Here is a 17,170-nt window from a genome sequence, read left to right as displayed (position 1 = left end):
AATTACCTTTCGGGATTGTTGTGTTTTGTTCCATTTCATTGCACGCTGTCTGTTTTTGAATGCAAAAATTAGCCATGCCATGCAATTAGTGTACACATAACATGTCTTTCAGTAAGTTAAGCCTATGGGCAAACATTATGTACTATAATTATTTTCATGAGCAAAGCCTTCACTTTAACATAAATGATGGTATACAGATATCACCAGTAAAAAATGTGAGGTGGTTTAAGAGCTCCTCACACAAGATGTATCATCATCCCTTTATAATAACTATCACCGATAAAAGCCATTACATTTATATAACATTTAAAGAGCATTATTTAATAATAAAAAAGTTAAATACATATAAATGTCATGGTTATGAAAGCAATATATATATACATATATATTACTGTTGTTACTGTATTTTTGATTAAATAAACGCAGCCTTTGACAGGTACCGTATATATAATCATATATATTTGACTGTTCATAAATTATCTGTTAATCATTTATCACTAATTAAAGATAATAAAGATATTGTTAAATAAATAACTGTGCCCAGAAAAAAATGATATTCACTTTCTACTCCTTAAAGAATGGTGGAAATATTAAGCAACACAACAGTTTTCAACATTGATGAAAATATATAATGTTTCTTGAGCAGTAAATCAGCATATTAGAATGATTTCTGAATAATCATGTTACATGTGAAGACTGGAGTAATGATGCTGAAAATTCAGCTTTGCCATCACATGTTACTTGCTTACTGTATTTTTCTATAGTTAAAATAAATGTAGCCTTGATGATCATAAGAGACTTCTTTCCAAAAAAATGTGTAAAATAAATAAATAAATCAACACCAAACTTTGAAAGGAACTTGAAAGGAAAAAAAAAAATTGTGTAGACTGTTTAATTTAATAAAATAACATCAAATGCAAAATCTAAAAGAGCATTTTTGGTGCAAAGCCAAACTCAAGGTGAATTCTGCTTTTCCTCAAAGCCAGTGAAAAATCCATGAGACCAAAAAAAGCAGATCATCTCATGAATACTACAAGAGCCGAATACACTTTGAGTAGCCGAGTCTCACTCCTTGAAGATTTGTTTTAGTCTCAAAGGCTATTGATTCTGCTTGGCTAACACATGTGGATTCATATCGCAGGCAGATTGCTGTGTTTTGTATCAATATAATACCAGTTAGTGGATACAACAATGTGCTGATGAAAATCTGCCCCTAACCAGGGGAACGGGAGTCACGTAATAAGTGGGTAATTCCTGCTGAAGGATGTCTTTGTGATTAAAAGCCTCTCTCTTGGAGTGTTATTCTTTGGGTTGGGCTTTCTGAACTGTGAGAAACCTATAGCGATCACTCTGTAATCTGAGGCCAGCCATTTTACCTCAGTCGTTAATAATTCAACATCGACCATATTCATATTGGTACTGAGGGACAATGGCATGTTTAAAAAAACAACAACTGTATTTTCAGAAACCCAACAAGGTTTCAGGCCGCTGGCGAGAGGATGTATTTTTTCCAAAAGGCTTATTTAACGGACAACAAATGCAGACCAATTTAGAGGAGCAAAACTGTGTGTTTGCTTATACTGTCACTAAAGGAACTGTCCTTAAGTGTTTGGTAAATTGCACAGTGCTTTGTGAGAATAAAAGCTTAAACTCCAAACTGCGAACAGTCCCAGAAATTGCTCACAAAACAACTCTGTGAACAGAAAAATAAAGCTGTATTTTCTGTGTATTCAAGACTTCCTAATAACATACTTTATAGAAGTCATCTACTGTAAAGAAGTCATTTCAAGCCACAAACAATGCAGTTGTTTGAACTTGAACTGAAACTGTCGTTCTGACTATGGCAGAAATCGACATAGTTAAAGTCAGTTGTTGATCTTAAACCGTCACTCAGGATTAAGAAGGGGTGATTGTAGTGTCGACACCAAAATTTTGGTTTTGGTATGATACCAGCTTCTGGCATTTCGGTATCAAATATATACTTAATCAAAACCTTGGGCAACAAATCTGGTGACTGTGAAATTAGGGATAAATATGGCTGTAAATAGATCAAAAACGTTGTTCTTTGTAGTTTTGAATTTTCTATTCATCAAAGAATTCTGAAAAAAATCGAATCAGCACAACTGATTTCAACATTGTTAATGCTGATAAATATTTCTTGAGCATCAAATCATCATATCAGAATGATTTCTAAAGGATCATGTGACAGTGAAGACTGATGATGCTGAATATTCAGCTTTGATCACATGGAAAACCCCCAAAACTCTGAACGGCATAGTATATTGTAAAAAACAAACAAACAAACAATATCTCATACTTGTTGAACACCAAAATTAAAGCATTACAAAAAGATTTAATGGATCACTGCACAAACTTTCACATTTCAGTGCAGCTTTAACTGCACTGAATTTCAGAAATCCAAATGAAAACCAAATGTTTAAGATAAAACACGGTCAACAAATGCAAGAAAAGATGACAGTGTAGCACTGAATGGACAGTGACCGTTCAATCTGTTGGTCTGAAATCCTCTCGGTCATAAGGCATAGGACTGGGCCAGTACGTCAACATCCTGGACCATAGGACCAAGATGTTGAACCCTTAGGTCTAAAAGCAGGCAGGGATAAAACACATGCAGAGTCACTTGACAATAAACTACTTACTTAACTGCATTAATACTTAATTGCTTCTTACATGTTGAGAGATGACAGACGCTGTGCACACACTCAGGAAATCACAGACTGAATACTTCATGGGCAACATTTTGATGAGGAGCTAGACATTGTTGATTTATGATACATTGCCTTTTTTTGCAGTCACAGAGGAAAAGCGCTAAGAGAATCTGGCTTTTCCATTCTGAGCCCTGGGAGGATAGAGTGATTGTAGGGTTTTTGGCAGTGCCACACAGCTCTCCGTCCCCAGCCACTTTGATTTTCCTAATTAATCTACAGAGCCCGGCCTTTTTTCCAGCCTTCTGCACAGATTCTTCCCTCTCAACCTCAAATAACACAGCGTCTGATCCACTGATGTACACTTCCTGTCAGAGAGGGGTGTCGAGGGGAGCGGCGGGCGCGAGCTCAAACCAGAACGTCAGTCAGGGTTTGCGTCAGAGTCGTTACGCACGCTGACTGTTTTAACACGCCGGTCCCCTGGAGGTGTCGGGTGGGGGGGTCTGAACTTTGTGTTTGAATTAGCCTAGCAAGGATTAGCATATGCCTGCATAATGAATCAAAAAGCAGCACATCGTGTCAGACGATCTGAAGTCCCCTGCACAATTCATGTGACACTTCCACCAGCGCCAGTGTGAAACTTCACCTTCCTCACACTGCAAACAAAACAACTTTTGGTTTTACTGAAAAAGGAGGTAAAACTTTCTTTTAGCTCTAAATGTGAGTAAATAAAGACCTGTATTGTCAAACTCCCATGGGGAGAATTGCAATCTGTTACAAGACACAATGTTACAGAGCTCTATATATATATAGTTGGATGAATAGTGGGGCATGTCTTGTAACCTTGTAAAATTTCAGACTTACATTGAAAAGTTGGTAAATGAATAGCCAATAATTACAAAAATAATTGAAAAACAGTTTAAAATAGTTTTAGAAGAGGTATAGCATGTCACTGTCACTTACTACCCAATTACACACAATCTGAATAACCCAACATCTTTATATAATGCCAGCTTTTCAAATGTCAGTTTGACTCTAAGAGAAACAGATTTGCTGAAGAAACTGTATGAGCCGAGGACCCACACACAAGAGATGTGTGATAACCAGATCGCACACACACATCACATCAGTGCATCTGTCCCACAATCCTCAACCTCTGCTATTTAAATAGGGGTTTTAGAATGCAGATAGTGGCTTTGACAAATCGTTCGCTGGCTGGCAGTAGATTTAGGTCGATGACCCAGTTATTTGGGAAATTAAAAGTGTTAGAGACATAACGATGTGAGCATGCCCAATAGAACAGAGCAGACTCACTTTTTCAAATCTAATCTGGACATAAATCAGATTAAAGAGGTAATTTAGGTGACAGATAAAGAATATTAAAAAGAAGCGACGCGAGTGACATCAAAGCAGAAATGAGAAGACGGGATTATTGAAGAGTCACATCATTTATTCTCTCTCACAGGCTTCTGAAGCAAACTCAAATCAAATGCTCTAAAAATAAGCATACATTATTTGCAGGTAACAGCTTTCCAATATTACTTCCTAATTCGCCTCGTTTATGTTCGTTTATGTCACTTTACAGCTGAGAAAGAAGAAATGTTGCAGGCTGGATTCAAGCCTGCGTTTCCTACATGAGCACTACAGCTCAACATGCCTGCAGCATGTTAACTAACCGCCAGACCATGACTGACGCACAACTCACAACAAAAACACACTGACTCACAAGCTATTCTCAGTACATTTACCCATTTCAGCCTCAATTTCACAGAGCGACAAAATGTCAAGTGGGCTGGATGAAGGATGTATTCTGATTAACGCTGCGCTGAACAAAACAATCTGATACTGTCAAATGATCTGTGCATTAAGTGCTGAAGTGAAAATGCTAAATAATAGACCTTTTTTTCTATGTAATGTGTAGTGTTACTTTTTACATATATATTTAAAAAGTCTATATATATATATATATATATATATAGACTTTTTAAATATATATGTAAAAAGTAACACTACACATTACATAGAAAAAAAGGTATATATATATAGAATGCAGATAGTGGCTTTGACAAATCGTTCGCTGGCTGGCAGTAGATTTATATATATATACACTATATATATATACACTCACCTAAAGGATTATTAGGAACACCATACTAATACTGTGTTTGACCCCCTTTCGCCTTCAGAACTGCCTTAATTCTATGTGGCATTGATTCAACAAGGTGCTGAAAGCATTCTTTAGAAATGTTGGCCCATATTGATAGGATAGCATCTTGCAGTTGATGGAGATTTGTGGGATGCACATCCAGGGCACGAAGCTCCCGTTCCACCACATCCCAAAGATGCTCTATTGGGTTGAGATCTGGTGACTGTGGGGGCCATTTTAGTACAGTGAACTCATTGTCATGTTCAAGAAACCAATTTGAAATGATTCGAGCTTTGTGACATGGTGCATTATCCTGCTGGAAGTAGCCATCAGAGGATGGGTACATGGTGGTCATAAAGGGATGGACATGGTCAGAAACAATGCTCAGGTAGGCTGTGGCATTTAAACGATGCCCAATTGGCACTAAGAAAACCAATTGCCAAGAAAACATCCCCCACACCATGTTCTCATTCTGTTTACACCAAATTCTGACTCTACCATCTGAATGTCTCAACAGAAATCGAGACTCATCAGACCAGGCAACATTTTTCCAGTCTTGGGGGGGGGGGGGGGGGGCTTCTGCTGTTGTAGCCCATCCGCCTCAAGGTTGTGCGTGTTGTGGCTTCACAAATGCTTTGCTGCATACCTCGGTTGTAACAAGTGGTTATTTCAGTCAAAGTTGCTCTTCTATCAGCTTCAATCAGTCGGCCCATTCTCCTCTGACCTCTAGCATCAACAAGGCATTTTCACCCACAGGACTGCCACATACTGGATGTTTTTCCCTTTTCACACCATTCTTTGTAAACCCTAGAAATGGTTGTGCGTGAAAATCCCAGTAACTGAACAGATTGTGAAATACTCAGACCGGCCCATCTGGCACCAACAACCATGCCACGCTCAAAATTGCTTAAATCACCTTTCTTTCCCATTCTGACATTCAGTTTGGAGTTCAGGAGATTGTCTTGACCAGGACCACACCCCTAAATGCATTGAAGCAACTGCCATGTGATTGGTTGATTAGATAATTGCATTAATGAGAAATTGAACAGGTGTTCCTAATAATCCTTTAGGTGAGTGTATATGTGTGTGTGTGTTGTTATATTTATCAAAAAACAATACTGACAAGAAAACCAGAAAACTGCTCACTGCTCCACTGCTTTTCTTTAGGCTTAAAGAAAAAACAAAAAAACAAACAGGAAACAGGTCATTTTAAGTATAGACCTGCTTCACAATCAAACTGAACATCAAATCAGCAAAACATTATATGAAATAATCATGCAATAATCATGCAGTGGAGACTGTGGCAATTATTTAGGTAGTTTTATTGTACGTTTTGTTTTTTTGGAAAAAAAATCCTGAAAGTTGACACGATACTGTTGTCAGACACCTGAAAACCTTCAAGCACTGTTCAGTTGATTAATTTGCATCTTTGTTCTGTTGTTTTGTTAGTGTGTAGTCTGCAATCAACTAAATTATACCACTGACTGTCTTTCTTGTCTCATTAATCGTTTTTGTTCTCTTCAGTATGTTTTAAATTAATTGGAAATTGCAAGCAAAAATGTCTTGAAATTATATAAGGCTTCAACCATGTTGCCTGATAAATTACTATTTAGATTAATCAACATATACCCTAGTGTTTTCAGGTTTGTATTTTTACCTAAACATGAGTGGATCTGAGATGGTAGAAGTACAAAACTTGAGGAATAGAATTGCCCTTTCTGAAAAGTGTAAATGTTAAAAGTGTCATTTTACACACTGGCAGAGAAAAAGAAATGTTTGCTTGAAAGAATTATACAGCATGCTGAAACTTGAAGAAACTTTGAGTTGTCAATTTATTTGATCTACTACGACCTTGAAAATGTTAACTGACAAAACAATGGACTTTAATATTTATATGTGTAAAACATAGTAACATTAAATAAATAAAAAACCTTTAAAAAGTGGTTGATGCAAATCCTAGTTAACTGCTGATATTAAAATACCAAACATATAATAAATTAAGAAGGCATCACAACATTATAATGCAAAGTTTAAAAAAAAAAATTACAGTTATTAAATGATTAGTGTTTAGATGATGAGCATTAGAGAGTGCTATAAATACAATCCTGAACACTGTCCCAGCTGTTGTTGATAATTCTGAGAAAGCTTGTGGAAGCTTTTCGCAATTTTTTCGTGGATTAGATCACTGCCACTAGTGCAAATATATCTAATTCTGTCAGGATCACTATCATCAAATACGATTGATAATTAGCATACAGTTTGGATTGGCGGTATGGTTCTGTTCTTGGCAATGCAGCCTAGCATAGATAAGAGCAGGGAGAGCAGCAATAACCCCTGTTTCTGTTTCTCTATCTTATCTGCTAGAAGTTATTCAACATCTTAAGCCATCTTATTGTTCGCTTGACGTTATCCTCTCTATGATTTTGTCCATTGTGAATCAGAGCCTCGTAGAAGACATAGTCTCATCTTATTTTAAGCATGCCTTGGTGCAGCCTTTCTTGAAAAAAACAAGTCTAGACCCTTCGGTGTTAAATAACTACCGACCGATTTCTAAACTGCCTTTTTTGGCTAAGTTATTGGAGAAGGTGGTTCTTAATAAACTTTCAGCATTTTTAAACAATTTCAGTACGGTTTTAGGTCTCAACACAGCACTGAAACTGCTCTTCTCAAAGTGAAAAATGATCTGTTGCTGTCTGTAGGTTTTAGTGCTTCTTGATCTTAGCGCAGCTTTTGACACTGTGGATAATGGGGTTCTTCTTGACCGTTTGAAGGAGTGGGGTGGGATTAGGGGGCTTGCCTTATACTGGTTCTCCTCCTATTTATATGGTAGACCTTTTGCGGTGGAACTAGGAAGCTCTATTTCATCTTCCCACCCTATTTCGTCAGGGGTTCCTCAAGGTTCATGTCTTAGTCCAGTTCTGTTTTCTCTATACATGCTCCCTCTGGGATTAATCTGTCAAAAATATAATGTGGCTTACCATTGTTATGCTGACGATATCCAGCTATATTTGACCCTGAGAGACTCCAACATCACAACTTTGTTTGAGTGTTTGAATGAAATAAGAGCATGGTTGGCTGCAAGTATTTTGCAGCTCATTGAGTCAAAATCTGAAGTGGTCATTTTTGGTCCCCCAAAGTTAGCCAAACAGCTTTCTGTACATCTTGCCCCATAGCCACTAATGTCAACACTCAAGTGAGGAACCTTGGAGTAATTTTTCATTCGGAGCTGAAATTCGTCAAACAAGTCAATGCCGTGGTTAAAGGTAGCTTATATCATTTGCGGAGCATCTTGCATTCTGTCTTTTAAGGACATGGAAACTGTCATGCATACACACATAAACTCAAATATCAGCCGGTAACGAATATAATACCGATATATCATGCATCCATAATTGGTGTATCACTAATAATTTATGATAAAACTGTAAAATCAGCATTATTTCCTCATCTGGTAATTCAAATTCTAAATTTTAAACTACAAACATGCTGGACAAACAGATAACTAAAGTATAGCGAGTCAGTGACAGAACACACAAAACACACCCAGACTGACAAACACACACACACACGTCCACACGACAGTGGCACTGTCAGAATCGATCAGAGGGAGACGGTGGAGGCTCAAGGGGAAGATGGCAGATAATGGATTATAGTGCAACTCTTTTGTGTTCCCTCCAGCTTTGCAGCTGAAATACACAGCAAGACAATGGGAGGGCTTGCTGCCATTGGAAAATTTTGGGGAAGTATTAATTTAAGGGGAGCCATTAACAGTAAGGGAGACATGAAAGTGCTTCTCTAATCCATACTTGTACTTATTTGTTTTGTTCCTTCCAACCAGAATCAAATATTTTATTTCATCTCTCTTCAAAGCACCCCAGAGGATAAGAAAATAAAGCTCATGTGGAGGGAGGCAGAGTGAGTGAGCATATGCACAGTGGCTCTCTGAAGACATTAAATACAAAGTCTTACATGTGAGGCTCTTTCGCTGCTCCCTGTAGTGTGACTGGAGCCGTTTTACATAGAACGACTTAACCACCTATCCTTCATCTCTCAAAGCTCTTAATGCGCAATGGCTGAGCTTATAACATGTGCTGTACGCTATAGCACAACAAACTAGCAAAACATGACTAGGAAATGAAATTTTCCCATCATGCAATCTTAGGGCCAGATTTACTAACAGCTTGCTCCAGCGTAAACCTTCTTTTGGCGTTAAAAAAAACTTCTGTCAGGATTTACTTGGGTTAGGCTTGGACAGGGTTATTTTGCAGCTGACCTTATTGCATATACATTTGTAGGAGTTCGAGGAGTGTATTTAAATGAATCATGCAAGGTGATTTACAAAGGTTTGCGCTCGTCGATTTATCGGTATTTGCGCCATTAATTAATGGCCAAAAAAAGCATGTCTTCAACTAATTTGCGCTGCTCTTGGCAGATTGCGCTCTCATGCTAATTTGCTGTTTAGTAAATCTGGCCCTTAGTTTGCTCATAAACCTTAGTCATAATCGAGGCTATATGTGAAAAGTACAACCTGTTTGATATGTTGTACTGTTGTGTACACTGACAAAACATTTAAAAATAGGCGTACATCTATTGATGACACTTTTGCAATACAATGAAAATGAATGGGGATGAATGTTTTCAAGGTCAAATGACAAAAAGGCACTATGAAAGTACAACTGATCTTCTCTTCCTCACTCAATGCTGTCATATGGCTTCAGAAGGCTTGAAGTTGTCATTTGGACAGCGTTCATCCCCATTCCATTCCATTCCATTCCATGTAAGAAAAACAGTAGCATGAACATTATGCCTAACATCTCCTTTTGTGTCCTACATAAGAAAGTCTGAAGGGTTTGGAACGATAAGTGGGTGAGTATATGACAATTTTTCATTTTTAGGCGAATTATCACTTTAACTGACTCATAAATGGTTTGCCATAATAATGGGCTTATTATTCTATTTTTGCCATCAGAACTGTTCTCCAGCAATCTAGACATTTCCTCCAGTCAGCCGGAAGCTTGAAACCTTCACGAGCCCATTAGTGGAACTAGACAGATTCTGAATTACAGGCCCCTCTGGCTATATTACATATACATTGAGGGTTCCTGTGTGTGTGTGTGTGTGTGTGTGTGTGTGTGTGTGTGTGTGTGTGTGTGTGTGTGTGTGTGTGTGTGTGTGTGTGTGTGTGTGTGCGTGTGCGTGCAGAGGATCATCCAAGGGGCCACTGTCAAGCTGCAGTAACCGGCGGCTCTGCTGTGATGTGTTTGTGCTGCAGGACTCACATGCCTACGATGAGAGGGACACCAGCATGCCAGGCCGAGGGCAAGTCCTGCATTTGCCCCTCCAGCCGCTCACATTCCACACCACCCTGCCCCCAACCCCACTCAACCCCTCAGGTAAACCCATTCAAATAGGATCAGAGAGACGAACATATGGTAGCCTAACAACAGCAGTAATTTGGAGAGGATTTTCAGGTTGAAAGAAGGTGGTGGGGGGAGGCGAAGCGAGCCACAGACTACAGAGAAAAGTGCATGGTGGAATACAAGAGGCCTGTTTTGTTCATGTCACTTCCAGTGTTATTTTAACAAATATACATCTTAAACAGGTACCTTTTATTTATACTGAACTTAAATCAATGAATGTTAACTTTAGGCTTTGTAAAAAAAATGATTTTTTAAATATATATTTAAAATAGGATATTTCTTTTTGGAGTCCTTTTAATACTACTACTATACACAACTATTACTGCTACTACTAATAATAATAATAACAATAATAAATTAAATAAATTAAATATAATATAAACTGTAATATAATTTATATAATATAAATAAATTAAAATAATAAAAGTTCATTATTATTATTATTATCATCATCAAAAACAATACAACAATAATAATAGTACTACTACTATTACTAATAAATTAAATATATAGTTAAAATAATAAAAGCACATTATTATTATTATGTAGAAAGCAACAACTAAAATAACAATACATTATTATTGTCAGAGTTGATAAATAATAATAATAATAATAATAATAAATTAAATATAATATATCAGAATTTCATCATCATCATCATCAACAATACAATAATAATAGTCATAATACTACTAAAAATACATTAAATATACAATTAAATTAAAATAATAAAAGCCAGTTATTATTGTTATTACTATTATTTAGCAACAACTAAAATAACAATACGTTATTATTGTTATACTGTCAGTGTTGTTATTAATAATAATAAAGTATATAAATAAAATAAAATAATAAAGTGAATATACTTTTTATGTTTTTGTTTAACAAACAAATTAATATATTATTAATATTATTGTTATTATATATATATATATATATAATAACAATAATAAAGTATATAAAATAACACATTTTCATTAATAATAGGCTAACAGTTTATGATTTACATTATGATTCATAATAATAATAATAATAATCAAATATAAATCAGTTATTAAAAATAGTCTGGCGTGCAACGATCCAATGAAGCAGAAAGCATATCATGCTGTGCCAAATTGCCAATAGAGCTTGGGAGAGAAAAGGGAAAGCATACAGGGACCAGGCACAGTCTGCACTGCTGGAACATTTTAGTGCATCATGGGAAAGCAAAGAGACTAAAAGATGAGTTATCATCAGAGGCTGATTGTGGCTTGTTTGGCTGTGAAACTGCACGGTTAATTTCCTCACAGAGGCCCCGAGCACTCGTTAGACTCAGTGCCAGCGAAGACTTGGGCTCTGCTTCTAGATCTGTCCACGCTCTGGAGTGGGTGCGTGTTTGCGTGTGCAGCAACAGTGAATGACGAAGAAGGAGAATGTGTTGAACGCTGATAACAGAGGCGGTGCTCGCACAGGGTCACGCCCTAAGTCACGCCCTAAGGTGGAGAGTCCAGACACTTGAGCCAGCTCACACTCTTTCACTATCACAACATCGAGGGCCACTCTGTGAGAGAATCCCAGATCCCATTTGTGAGCCTTTGCTAACAGGACATAGTACAAGGATAGTCATAAACTGATAAAACAGTATTTAACTGGGTTAGATCAGATCCCAACCTTGAAAGCATAATAGAAACGATGATTCACAACAGGATATGGCTAAAACATATATAGCATATATCTGTTCTTATATCCAAACCATTTAGCTGTGAAGGCTAACTTTTGGAAAAGAGCCCCAAAGGAACTATGAATTCTGACCGCACAGAAAAACGGACACTAACTGTTTAGTATTTAAGACAGGTTACACACAACTCAGACTTATGGATGTGGTTAAAGTTGAGGGTGTGACAAAATCTTATATCATGATATCAAAGTAATTTAAAGGGTGCATTAAATTGATCAAACGTAACACTTAAGACATTTATTAAATGTTTTTATCATTATTATTTCAAATTAATGGTGTTCTTCAGACTTTCCATTCATCAAATAATCCTAAAAATTACACAACTGTTTTCAACATTGATAATAATAAGAAATGTTTCTTGAGCACCAAATTATCATAGCATGATTTCTGAAGGATCATGTGACAAGAATGGAGTAACGATGATAGAAATTCAGCTTTACCATCACAGGAATAAATCAGACTGTAAAATACATTAAAACAAAACATATTTCGCAATATTACTGTTTTTACAACATTTTAATCAACTAAATGCAGGCTTGGTGTTCTGATGATCCCCAACTTTTGAATAGTACAGTATTATTATGACAGGAAAAACTATAAATTATTTAACTGGGGATGCACCCACTGACACAACAAACCGATAATTATTTCTAATTATGCCAGATAAACAATAAACAACTGTTTTAAATGCTTTGAAAGCTAAGTGAATTTAGGCGTTAAAATGGATATTCATTTTTAATTTGAATTTAATAGATTATTAGTGGTTTTAAAAATTAACCCTCAACAACCAAAACACAAACAAAACTCTCTCAACAGTAAAAATAACATTTAACAATCTCAAATTCTGATTTAAAAAACACATACACACAACCTTGGCAACCACTAACAACAGAAAACTGTTTTTTTTTTCTTATGCATAAATCTCTACCTATATATAATGTAATATACCAGTTCTAAATGTAGTCTAAAAATTCAGTAATGTGTGGAAGTGAGGTTTGTGGTTAATTTAATTTTAGGGAATGAAGAAAAAACAAATCAGTCCAGATAACAACAATACTCTCAATCACCCTTTGAAGCCACTTAGGAAGGCCAAAACATGCTCTAGACAAATGGATGCTATTATCCGGGGAGTTCTCCCTATTGAGGATGGCTCCAGTAATGGCAGATGCCGTGGCCACTTCCTCCCGCTTTCGCAAAGAACCAATCACGCTCAGTCCAGTTAGAAGTAGCTTGAGAAAAGCCAGAGCTCTTAATCAAACTGTATACTGACAGGGCCAAAAACAGGGTGGTGTTTGTTGTGCTGAGGAAATGGCTGAAGAGATAATTACGACAAAAGAGACACTCCCACCCATACATTCCCCGACTTCCTACAGTCCCTCACCACATTTCCCATCTGCAATCACACTCCCGGATATTCATCTTTTTCTCCCCCGGAGCATCTCTGCTATTAGGACTCTAGAACAAGCCTGAGGATCACGGAAAAAACATTGGTGATGCCCTGAGGACAGTCATGCTTGAGCGGCCCACTGCACACAGCGTGGGGGCATCCCTGGCCTCTCGCCACCACACTCAGAAAGAGTGTTAAGGCAAACACTGACTGACTCAAGCCTGAGTCAAGCAACCGTTTGCCTGCGCTTCCATGTCATCAGTGCAGCTCAGAGTAGCAAGCTAAAGCTAGCTTACAGGTGTGAGCCTGTAACCAAAAAACCTCACTGGGATGACACTCATGTTGTTGCTTCCAAACTCCCTAGCAGGGCTTCATGAAATATCGAAATAAAATCAATATCCTTAATGCGATCTAAATAAATATGTGCTGCTGGTTTCCAGAGTGAAGCGCGGCACTATGTTCATTTACACGCATGCAGCAGTATTATTTTAGTATCATTAGCCAAGTTTCAATCCAGTTTTTGCCCTGTTTGACAACGTGAAAAAGCGTAAAAAAATATATTTTGTGCAAAATTTGCTGTCTCAAACCTGTTTCCATTTGGCCTTATACTGATAAATTGGTGTGCGCAGTGATGTCATCCCTAAAATAATGCACTGTTGCATAAGTTTTGTTGTATCGCTAAAAATATGCCCTTGAGCCGGTTCCATACATGATTTCGCATATATCGCAAATGATATCTTATTGTTCACATTCTACATATTTGTGAAATGTAAAGAGTAATGAGACAATTGAAAATCGCCAGTATGAGTTTATTTGAGATAAAAAGGAGCAATAAAGATAACGTATAAAGATATCCTTACAAACGTCCGAAATACAAGCTAGATGGTTTATCGTTTGAAAATGAAGAAATTAAGATTTTACATTTTACAGTTGTATTATAGAATAAATTACTTATTAAATCCTCAACTTTTCTACTGTACAGTAATAGTATTATTGCAATATATTTCTTATTGTGTTTATTTAAAAAAAAAAAAAAATTACAATAAAAATCATATTATTTTAAAGTCATATTGAATGGGTCAAAAATAGTGAGAATGTGGACTATGAAAAATCAAGTGGAAAGAGATTTTTTTTTTAACTAGTTACTTGTTGGTTCTTTTAATGAGTAAACTTAAGTGTGAACACTGACATTTTTGTCCCAAATCGTTCAACCCTAAAATGATGGTTAGCTTTTTCAGTCCCCCCCCCCCCCCCCCGTTTTTTTCTTTCTATGCACTCCCTAACAAATGATTAATTCTTTCCAAATATCGCTCCAAGTAATTTGAAAGTGAAAAATCCTTTTTTATATATATATATATATATCGCAATATGTTTTGCAGAAAAACAAGATATCGTAATGTCAGTGTTTTTCAATTCTGTGCAGCCTTACTGCCTACTAGTGCCTAGCATTTAAAAAATTCCTTTCAAACCAAAACAATAAAATAAAAATCACATTCAAGGCATTTGTCTGAATTTTGAAGGGTACATAAACAGGGCTGGTTTTGCTTAGGGTGTGTATCACAAGACTGTTTTGAATGGATGGCAAACAAACCAGACAGATGGCCAGAAATATATTCAAATTTCTGTTTTAAAGACATCCTGTCTGTGGATATTGTTTCTATATTCAAATCTGACAGAGGGAGATCCAAACCACATCTATAACACTCACTCATAGAATGCTTCAGAAGAACTCCAGGTAGCTTTTAGGCAGAATTGAGATCGGGCAGCTAATAGGACAGCTATAAATAAGCACAAAAAGTGTCAGGGGTGAGAGCTCTAAATGGAACGGTTCAGTCTGAGCAGAGGGCTTTTTAATTAACAGTTCTGCTCTCTGAGGAAGAGGTGGTCTTCACAGTATTAAAGCTAAAGCAGTTGGACCTCTGCTCCACAGCAGACACAATACACAGCCACATCCTCTCTGAAAGTCTCATGCGTTTCCCGTTTTGACTGAGGAACACTGGTTAAGTAACACAACAAACACTTACACTTTAATAAGCATAGAGAAATAGAGGTAGGAAACGAAAAAGAGCCAAAGAGGACGAAACTGAAAACTATTAAGAAATGTCATATTCACCACAAGATCAAAATAAATTATATTTGCAATATGCATGAAGTAAATGAAGCCTATATTTAGACCATTAAGTCTTGCACCAAATTTGAACTGTATTATTTAGTTTATGCACTGATAATATTTTCATGATGATTTACCAGCACTTAAAAGTACCATAAATTTACAACAGATCTGAAAGAATGTGAGATTTTGTACACCCGGTTGGGATGTTTAGCTAAATTAAAGTTATTTGCACTTTTTACAGTGTAATCATTTTGGAAAATCAATGAAAAGTATGAAATATTGCAAAAACACACATGAGAGAGAGATTAGAGGAAAGCCGCAAAAACGTAATTTGTAGCGGGGGAAAGAGTACTAGAAAAGTGTACTTAAGTAAAAGTATTGCTACTTGAGAAAAAATTTACTTGAGTACAAGTAGAAATACTGAAAAATGATGGTAAAAAAAAAAAAAAAAGTACTTCAAAGTAAAAAATATTACTTTAAGTGTCCTGACCGCAAGGGAATCCTGGAGAATGACATATTGAGGGAATCCCCAGTTCTGCAGCATAGCGCTGCAATATAAAGTTAAGAAAACTAAACAACCGAGAGAAATAATATGTCTACTACCCCAGATTTAACGATTTATCTGTACATCAACATCGGGGAATAACATTATAATCTCGTTCACGGTAGAGAAAGCTGCTTACATGTATAAAACTTATGCTGGGTACACACCAAAAGATTTTTTTACATCTTATAAGATTTTCAAAATGTGATAGACCACAAACATGAGGACAAAAAATCCTAGATTTAAGTGTTTTGCTCCTATAGTGTGTGGTGTGCCATTATGTGACAAAGACAGCACACCACACACAAACAGATTTTCAACCAGAGTCTCGACTGTGAAAACAGGAAATCTCGCAAAATCTCGCGAGACTTCAGAATAAGCATGGCCAGAGCCGTTAAATATGTTTTTCAACGGCTCTGAGCATGGCGAATGATTTGCAGGAAGAAATTGCGATGATAGTGTTTGGAATGATTTTCACAGAAAATTCAAGTGAAAAAAAGTTTGTCATAAAACAGAAGAGTAACATTTAGTTTTATGTGAAAATCGCTCAATGAACTACATCTCTCGTCTCGCACTATGTCACCAACAGTCTGTGTGCAGTCTGGTACAAAACACTCAGGCATGACGGCGTAACGTTACGATTATAACGTAAGACTATAGAAAAAATGACAGAGGTTAGCTTCAGTAAAGTTAGATTCCTTCATTGAGAGAAAAGGTATGACGTCACGTGCGCCTTTTGGGTTTGTAGTCTTTGTAATTACGTATTTTCACAGTCTTATACCTCAACAGTTTTACATCAAACTGCGACTTTCTTGACTTTAAAATGTATCTTTTAAATTGACAAACATCATATGTGTAATTCAGGGCACAATTCAAACGAGATCAAAATATTTGTTGTCTCTCGCCATTGACTACCATACAATATTTTTCCGAAATAAGGTCACATGGTGGTCAACAGGAAGGGGAGGGCCTTAGGCTCTCTATGACCGTGTCTTCCATTATCTCGCTTTCTGATTGGATATTGTTTTGTTTCACGTGATAATCTTCAGAACGTGCACGCGTTTGTCCTCGGAGTTCCCCCCACACATCAGGATTTCTGATCGTAAATATTAAACATGTTGAATATTTACGATTCGTGATCGGAGCGGCTCCGACGTTCTTCCGAGCAGGTTCGGAC

At 36.7% G+C, this 17,170-nt stretch overlaps 1 protein-coding gene across 1 annotated transcript in view; it reads right to left on the bottom strand.

Annotated features, from left to right (window-relative positions):
* nlk2 (nemo-like kinase, type 2) overlaps positions 1-17,170 on the bottom strand; it is a 71,351-nt gene that overhangs the window by 39,480 nt on the left and 14,701 nt on the right. The window lies entirely within an intron of this gene.

The sequence above is a fragment of the Squalius cephalus genome (genome assembly GCF_949319135.1).
Source record: "Squalius cephalus genome assembly, chromosome: 11".
NCBI lineage: Eukaryota > Metazoa > Chordata > Actinopteri > Cypriniformes > Leuciscidae > Squalius > Squalius cephalus.
Note: the sequence above shows the minus strand (reverse complement) of the source record. Positions and strands in the feature narration are given on the sequence as shown.